Here is a 7,849-nt window from a genome sequence, read left to right as displayed (position 1 = left end):
TGTGAACAATATTTGAGAGAAATAGGCCTTTTGTGTACATAGAAAAAGTCTTAGATCTTTGAGTTCAGCTCATGAAAAATGGGGGCAAAAACAAAAGTGTTGCGTTTATAATTTTGTTCAGTGTATGTATATATATATATATATATATATATATATATTTAAACTACAATAACCCTGTTTTAAACAGCATGCATAATGCATGCATAAAATACAGTTATTCTGCATCTTTAATGCATAACTTTTGGGAGTCTGATCAAATAATGCGTCAAAAAATCCCTGTTGACATCACTTGTGGTTCATTCATTGAACTGGAAATGGAAGGTCAAGTCAAGAGCGTTGCATTGTGGGATACGGCGTCTCACACAGCGTGTCCTGATGTATACTGCACGCTTTAATGTAGGAAGCCATCTGGATGTCCATGTTTACAGAAAATCTGCAATATGCATATACATACATGCACGTTCACTAAAGCTGAAATCCATTGCATTTGATTTCATCATGGTTGCATTTGAGCTCTAATGACAGAGGCCTTTATTTTGTTTTCAGCTGGCTGATAAAGAAAAGAAAATGTGTAGAAATGTGCAGCTGAAGAACTCTGAGAGGATCAGAAGTAATTCTGCCTCAGCGGTGCAGTGATATTGTGGTTTGTCTTTGTGAGCGACGCTCATTAAGGCTAATCGTTCTGAAAGAGCGAGCGACAGATCTGAGCTCATATCAGGGCTTAAGACTCATTTGATCCGTCACGCGTGATTTAAGAAGCCATTCGTAGTTCCAGCAGCATTTCTGATGCTGTAAAAGAGTCATTCTGCTTCATTCTGAATGTCTTTGGAAAGCCAAGCCAGCGTCGCCCCCACACAGTGGCCCAAACATCCACGTAATCGCTTCTAACAAGAGCGTCTAAAAATACCGTCCAGGATCCTGCCAGCGTTTGTGTGAACGCTCTGGGAACGCAGGCCTCGTGCCACACCTCAGGAGCAGCGGACTAACTATCTGCTTGTCTTTATTGAGTCATGCAGAAATCAGTCATGGCTCAGAGACGAGATGCTTTTCCGGGAATCGGTGTGTGCATTCATAAATCTGAGGACAGGATTCCCACCATCTTAACAAGCAGCTAAACTGAACATCTGCATTAATAAACCACTATCAGCAGACAATCGTGTTCAAAACGTTTTAGTCTGCAAAAGATAAATGGAAGTCCTTTCAAAAGTGCAGAGCTTGTCCAAAATTGCTGTTCAGTAGTGCCCTTGTGAAAAAAGAAGTGCACTTAATTGTATTGAATGTGCACTTGTAGTGTTTAAGATCTTAAAGTGTATTTAAAAAAAGAAAAAAAAAGCTGTACTTGCAAATAATATAATATGAATGAATAAAAAGCCACTTAAGTGACTTAAAGAGAGAAACATTCATGACTGTGTTTCTAAACACACTTAAGTGCACTTTTAAAATGTGACTTTTGTAATAATATCAAATTAAGTGTTTTACTGTAAAATATATTTTATGTTTTTATAATGGTTTTGTCCTACTTAAGTGGTTCAAAAACACTCTAAAGTTCAGCTAATTGCATGCATACATTTTAATACATTTTCGTTTAATTGCAATTAATATGCAGTGAAGTGTCTAAAAACATCACATATAGTTCATATACTTGTACATTATTTTATGGTATATTATTTCTGTAAAAAGTTTTCTTTTTAAATAAGGGTCCATATTTTGCTTCTTCTGAAGTCTTTTTTTTTTTTTTTTTTTTTTTTTAAGAAACAGACTGTAATTTGCCACCATTTAATGAAAACATTTAAGTCTTATTAAAAGTTCTTATTTACCACCGCATTCATTCAATGGGCTGTTCCAGGTTTTGGTCTGGTTTATTCAGTTTGGAGACTAGAGCATGATCTGCTTTGGCAGAGTATTGTGAGTGAATAATGACTTTAAATGGGATCGGTTCCTCACACTGCGATCAGACTATGTTTTTGACAGTGTTTTTATGATTTTTGGTTCTTTTTTTAACTAATCAGTTGCATTGAATTGTTGCTGTTTGGAAAACAGCAGCTCAAAGACTCTTTCATGTTTAATTCTGTGTTTCATAGAAGAAAGAACGTCATATGGGTATCAAACAACAAAAAGGCTTTGTTTTGATGAACTATTCCGTTACAAGACTCGTGTTTTGGAGTTTTGTCATTTCTGACAGGAAAGAGTGCGCTGCTAAAGGACGTTTTAGTATTGCTTTCCTTAAGCCTTACGATCATGCTTAAGAAAAGAGAGAAGCCATTTAGCTAAAAAAACATGCTCATTTCTGTGGGAATAAACTATCAGATGTGTTACTGTGAAAGGCATGGTGAATGATAATTCTGGGATGTGAGAGCATCGTTGAGCTCCTGCAGGGTAAGATGATGGAATAAAGTTGGCGAGACTCTATTTGTGTCTCCAGTGGAATCCCAATTGGACTGCAGAGAGCCGACGTCAGCGAACATGCGCACCGTTCAGCTCTTTCTGACTGAGCAAAACCTGCTTCCATGTCTGTGAAGAAAGCCTTTCTGAACTCTGCATCTGTGTGTGAACGTCTCATTGTATTACATATCAAAACCAGAGGGATTTCATGGGATGGGAATCATTTTCCTTTCCCAGACTTGTTGTCCACAAACGTGGGCTTTAATTATTCAACATTAACACAGTTTTCTATGGACATCAGCATTTAGCTCTGTATTGAGTTTCAAAAATATCCCCTTAAATTGATCAGTCTGCAGAAAGTCTGATGTTAGCACAATATCCTGGAAATGTAAAGCATCGCTCACCTGTGGCCCGACGTGACCTTCAGAGCGAGAAAACCTGGAGCGACTCTTCATGAACTGGATTACAAGTGCAGCAATGAATCTGAGATTAGAGCACATTCATTTCTTTCTTTATTCATACATTTGTGTTGCTTATAAAGAAAAACCATCACAAATTATTGGCATTGGTTTCTCTGATAACCGAGCCTTGATGAGGGATATTTTAACACTAGACGGGAAGAAAACACCCAGAACACCCCATTAATGCACTAGCAAGCATTCAGAATATTGCACTTAGAAAACATTTACAACTGCCCTTCAGCATAACATCAGCATGAAATGAAAACTCAAAAAAAATGTTGCATGATACAGATCGTTCATCCGTGCAGGTTTAATTTTTTAAAATGTCTGGCCCTCGTCATGTTAAATCTGACAGTCAGATCTGGATCCTCTCTCTGGTGGCGTATGCAGGATTTCACCAATCATTTAGTGTTTCTAAGCTCCGCCTTTCAAGCTCATACTCATCTGCATACATCTTTGAGAGCCACGCCCCTAATCCAACATCCAATCAACAACCAATACATAGCAACAAGTCCCATCCAATCTTTTTTTTGTTTTTTTTCCCAATGATCTGTAACACTCAGATGTGAGCCACAATGCTAAAGTTTCATTGTGACATTAACAAACCCGCATCCATATCAGAACACACAAGTCAATAAATAAATGAAACAATTAAACAACGTAATAATGCTTGGCAACCACCCAGAACACCCTAGAAAATTAGTTTTTTTGTTTGTTTGTTTTTGTGCTAACAGTTTGAGAATGTAATTAAAGACCAGATTACTTTGAATGAACATCTTATTAACACTACTGGAAGAACGTTCACTCATAACTTTGCGAGAATCTTGCCAAAACATTTGCCAAAATTCTGAGAACATTTTCTATTACAAAATAGAAAACTGTGTGTGAGTGTGTGTCTGGTGATTCTGGTCAGTGTCAGGGCAGGTGTGTGTGTGTGTGTGTGTGTTGTCTGTCCTCAGAGACGCACCCGCTCCATCTGTTCTGTGCACCTCTGAGTTTCACCTGACAGCTAATTAATAACCAGCTTACGAGCAGCAGGACAAACTCTCCAACACATGCCACCTAATGTCCACACATCCCTCGGCCCGGTCCAGAGACAGAGCAGCACCGAACCGCCGGAGGCTTGTGATCCATCGCTTCTGTAAGAAACATATGGCTTCCTCGTTCTGCTCTGAAACCCAGCAGAACTTCTGATGAATCCAAACTCAGCAACAGTGAGTCTGATTTTTGTCAACATCTGAGAAAACAAACCTTAGAAATAGGGTCTTTGTTAAGCTGTCAGCTTCATACTGAATAGCCAAGACATCAAGGGCATCGAGTATGAAATTAGCGTAATTAATTAACATATGCATATTGCCATCCAGACACGTGGCACTACTGCGTTTAGCAGCAATAGATTCAAGGAAAACAGATAAACAGACAGTACATGTCACCTCTGCCAATATGTTATACTGCTAAAAAATGGGGAACCCAAAACGGTTTTCGTTTGGCTTTTATTTTTGAAGAGTGAGCAGTCTCTGTTCATCACTATAGAAATTTGCCCAACACAGATGACTTCTGCTTCTGAGAACCCCAGAAATGTGGAAAAAAGGCCCTATTTGCAATTTGTTAACATTTGTCTTTGGGTAAGGCCTAAAAGACATCGGAGAATCTGGAAAGTTGTTACGGAGGAAGAGAAAGATTTCCATTTTTAAAGATTACAAAGGAAAATACAATGTAAAAACATACTGATTAATCATTCACGCTAAGGCCAGAATCATGCACTACCAAAGAAACTGGTTTTAAAATTAAACTCATCTACTTGAGATGCATTTTCTTGTCTTTATTTGCATACGTGATCTTGATGTTGCCCAAAGTAATGCAAAGTGGTCAGGTCCCATTGCTTTCATATGGCAGTAATTGGATTAGATTACTGATTAAATGTAAGCAGTAATTAGTCATCTGTCCCGAATTCACCGAAAACTGACAGAAACAAGAGTTTTAGTAGAGATTCTGAAAATGTTGCACCAAATCAGTGCAATACTCAAATATAACCACCATCTGACTCTCAACAATATGTTTTGTAATACAGTTTTTAAGTGTCTTTGTGTTATTTTTGGATTCTCCTGCTATGAAAAATGCCCATTGCTATTTGTTAACATTTGTCTTTCGGCAAGGCCTAAAAGATGTCAGAAAATCAGGAAAGTTGTTTCAGAGGAAGAGCAAGATTTCCATTTTTAAAGATTACAAAGAAAAATAATGTAAAAGCATACTGATTAAGCACTCAGACTAGGGCCAGAATCATGCTGTAACAAAGTAAACACAGTATTTTTAAAATGAAACTCATCACAGTTTTTAAGTGTCTTTGTGTTATTTTTGGAGTTTCCTCTGTGTGTGTGTGTGTGTGTGGTTTTGGGCCCCATCTGTGCTCCAGGCTGCAGTAGACAGGTGGAGGGTTACAGATTTACCTGAAGGCTCCTCAGAGGAAACACACTGCAAAGAATCGCAGCAGAGGAAATTCATTGCATCAGTCTTTCGAAGCTCTCAAATAAAGCTCAGAAACTGAGAGCTGAATGACAGATAATGAGGTGTGTAGGTGTTGCAGGGAACTTGGATAAACAGGAGAAATGCAGAGAGCTCAGGTTCTTCTCGAGAATTCACCATGAGGGGATGGGGTCACAGGAGGTGAAAGCTGGGGTCACGGGGTCAGAATAAGGGTCATTGCAATAGATAGGGTCATAAGGTGAACAAAGCAGAAAAGGAAGGGGGAGTCCGAGGAGTTAAAGTTTGGAGTCACGGAGATTGACCACAACGCAAAGGAGGGTGTCAGAGGGTAAAGGTAGATGTCAAAGGTCAAAACAGAGGGGTGACAGGGCAAAGGCAGTGGTCAAAGGTGCAAAAGATGAGTTCACAAGGCAAAGTCAGTGGTCAAAGGCCACAAAAAGGGTGAAAAAGAAAAACGTGGATGAGGTCGCAGATGAAGGGTGGGTCAAAGGCAGGGGTCACAAGGCAAAAAAGAGGCTCACAGGGAAATGATGGGGTCAATGGTCGAAAAGAGCGGTCACATGGAAGTAGAAGTGGTCACTAAGCAAAGGATGGGGTCACGGATGAAGTGTGTAAAACGAGGGATCCTGAGAGGTGAAGTGTAGGGTCAAAGGCAAGGGTGACAGGACAAAGGCAGCTGTCAAAGGTCAAAAAGAGGGGTCACAAATGAAGAAGAATCCCAGAAGGTGAAAGGTTAAGGTCAAAAGGAGGGCTCAAAATGCAAAGAGAGGGGTCACAGGGCAACGGCTGTGGTTCAAAATCAAAAAGAGGAGTCCGAGCAAAAGATAGGGTCGTACAGGGTGAAGGATGGGGCAGAGGGCAAAGGTGGTGGTCAAAGGTCAAAAGCAAAAGGAATGGTCATGAAGTAAAGGACAGGGTCAGGATGGATGACAGGTGGGATGACAGGTGGGGTGATGGGGCAAAATCAAGGTCACTGAGGTCAGAGTAAAAGAGGGATCCCAGGAGGTGGAGTGTGGGGTCAAAGGTAGGGGTCACAGGGTAAAGGCAGTGGCCAAAGGTGAAAACGAAGCATCACAGAGCAAAATATGAGTTCACAGGGTGAAAGAATGGGTACAAGGCAAAGGAAGAGTCCGAGCAAAAGGAGAGTCCTCAGAAGTGAAGGATGAAGTCACAGGAACAAACAGCACAACTATCTCCCAGAAATCCACTGTCCCATAGAACAGTGTCTCTTTGGTCTGACACACTCATTTCAGGTATTGGAGCATCTACTAATGAGCTTATCTGGGGACACATACAAAACATGCACAGTTCAGCTCTGCCACTGGCCCTCAAGATCCATTGTCCTGCAGAGTTTAGCTTCAACCCTGCTTAAAAAAAAAAAAAAACAGCTAGTCAAGGTCTTGTGGATTACTAGAAACTTGCTGGCAGACGCTGCACATTTCAGATCTCTCAAATCAAACACACCTGATTCAACTCATTCTTAGGGACCTTAGGCCTTGTCCACACCAATACAATTTTCTTTGAAAATGCATAATTTTCTCTCCATTTTGTCCTTGCGTCCACACTGAGACTGTGTTTTTGTCAAGGAAAACAGAGCTTTTTGAAATCGCTCTCCAAAGTGGATATATTTGAAAACGCTGTTTTCGCTTTGTAGTGTGGAGGCTTTTGAAAACTATGATGCCTGTTTAGTCATGTGACACATTATATTGATATACTGTATATCTATGTTTATACCGGTATATTGTGCCACTTATGTGCTATTTACTTTCACGCTATTGATACAGATGTGTTACTTTGTACACATGAAAATTGAAAATTTACTCAGAATTGCTGTTTGCGACAAAACATGATGGCAGTTGCATTTTAGATCAGACGTACAATCGTGAGTGAGTGTGACCTGAACACGTAAGTGAATGATGAGAGATATTTTCCACAATAAAATTATCCTGTCAGAAGGATAGCATGAAAACGTATCATGTCTGTTCCATCTGAATCCTCTCATTGAGCTTTATTGAGGCTTTACGCATGCACAGTAAAGCATATTTAACATTTTATTTTTTTTATATATTTGTGGTGCCTTTTGTTAGGACAGGACAGTGTAGAGCAGACGGGAAGCAAAGTGGGAGAGAGAGGGGCGTGGGATCGGGAAAGGTCCTCGGCCCGATTCGCGGATTGTCGTAAGTGATTTTTTGTCCAAGAAATCCTCTATTGTGTGGTGTCATTACAATTATTTAACTGGTCCCGATTGAGATGGAGCGTCCCCGAACTTGTTAGATATGTACGACTCTTGATTGGGCTGCCTCTGATGTGATACCTACAATAGCCAATGAGAGCGAGCAAGCGTCACCTACCGGATGTTGAGTGCTTCTATAGCTGAAATTTGGCAGCCACAAAAATGCCATGAAAGCAGAGTACTGAGAAAGAACAAAACGATTTGAAAATCGTCTAGTTGTGTGGCCAGACTTAGTAAAGACTTCAAGACGTCAAATGGGTGTGTCAGATAAGTGAGATATACCATGTTA

Source organism: Sinocyclocheilus anshuiensis, unplaced genomic scaffold, assembly GCF_001515605.1.
Source record: "Sinocyclocheilus anshuiensis isolate Anshui unplaced genomic scaffold, SAMN03320099.WGS_v1.1 scaffold2186, whole genome shotgun sequence".
NCBI lineage: Eukaryota > Metazoa > Chordata > Actinopteri > Cypriniformes > Cyprinidae > Sinocyclocheilus > Sinocyclocheilus anshuiensis.
This window is presented reverse-complemented; position numbering follows the sequence as displayed.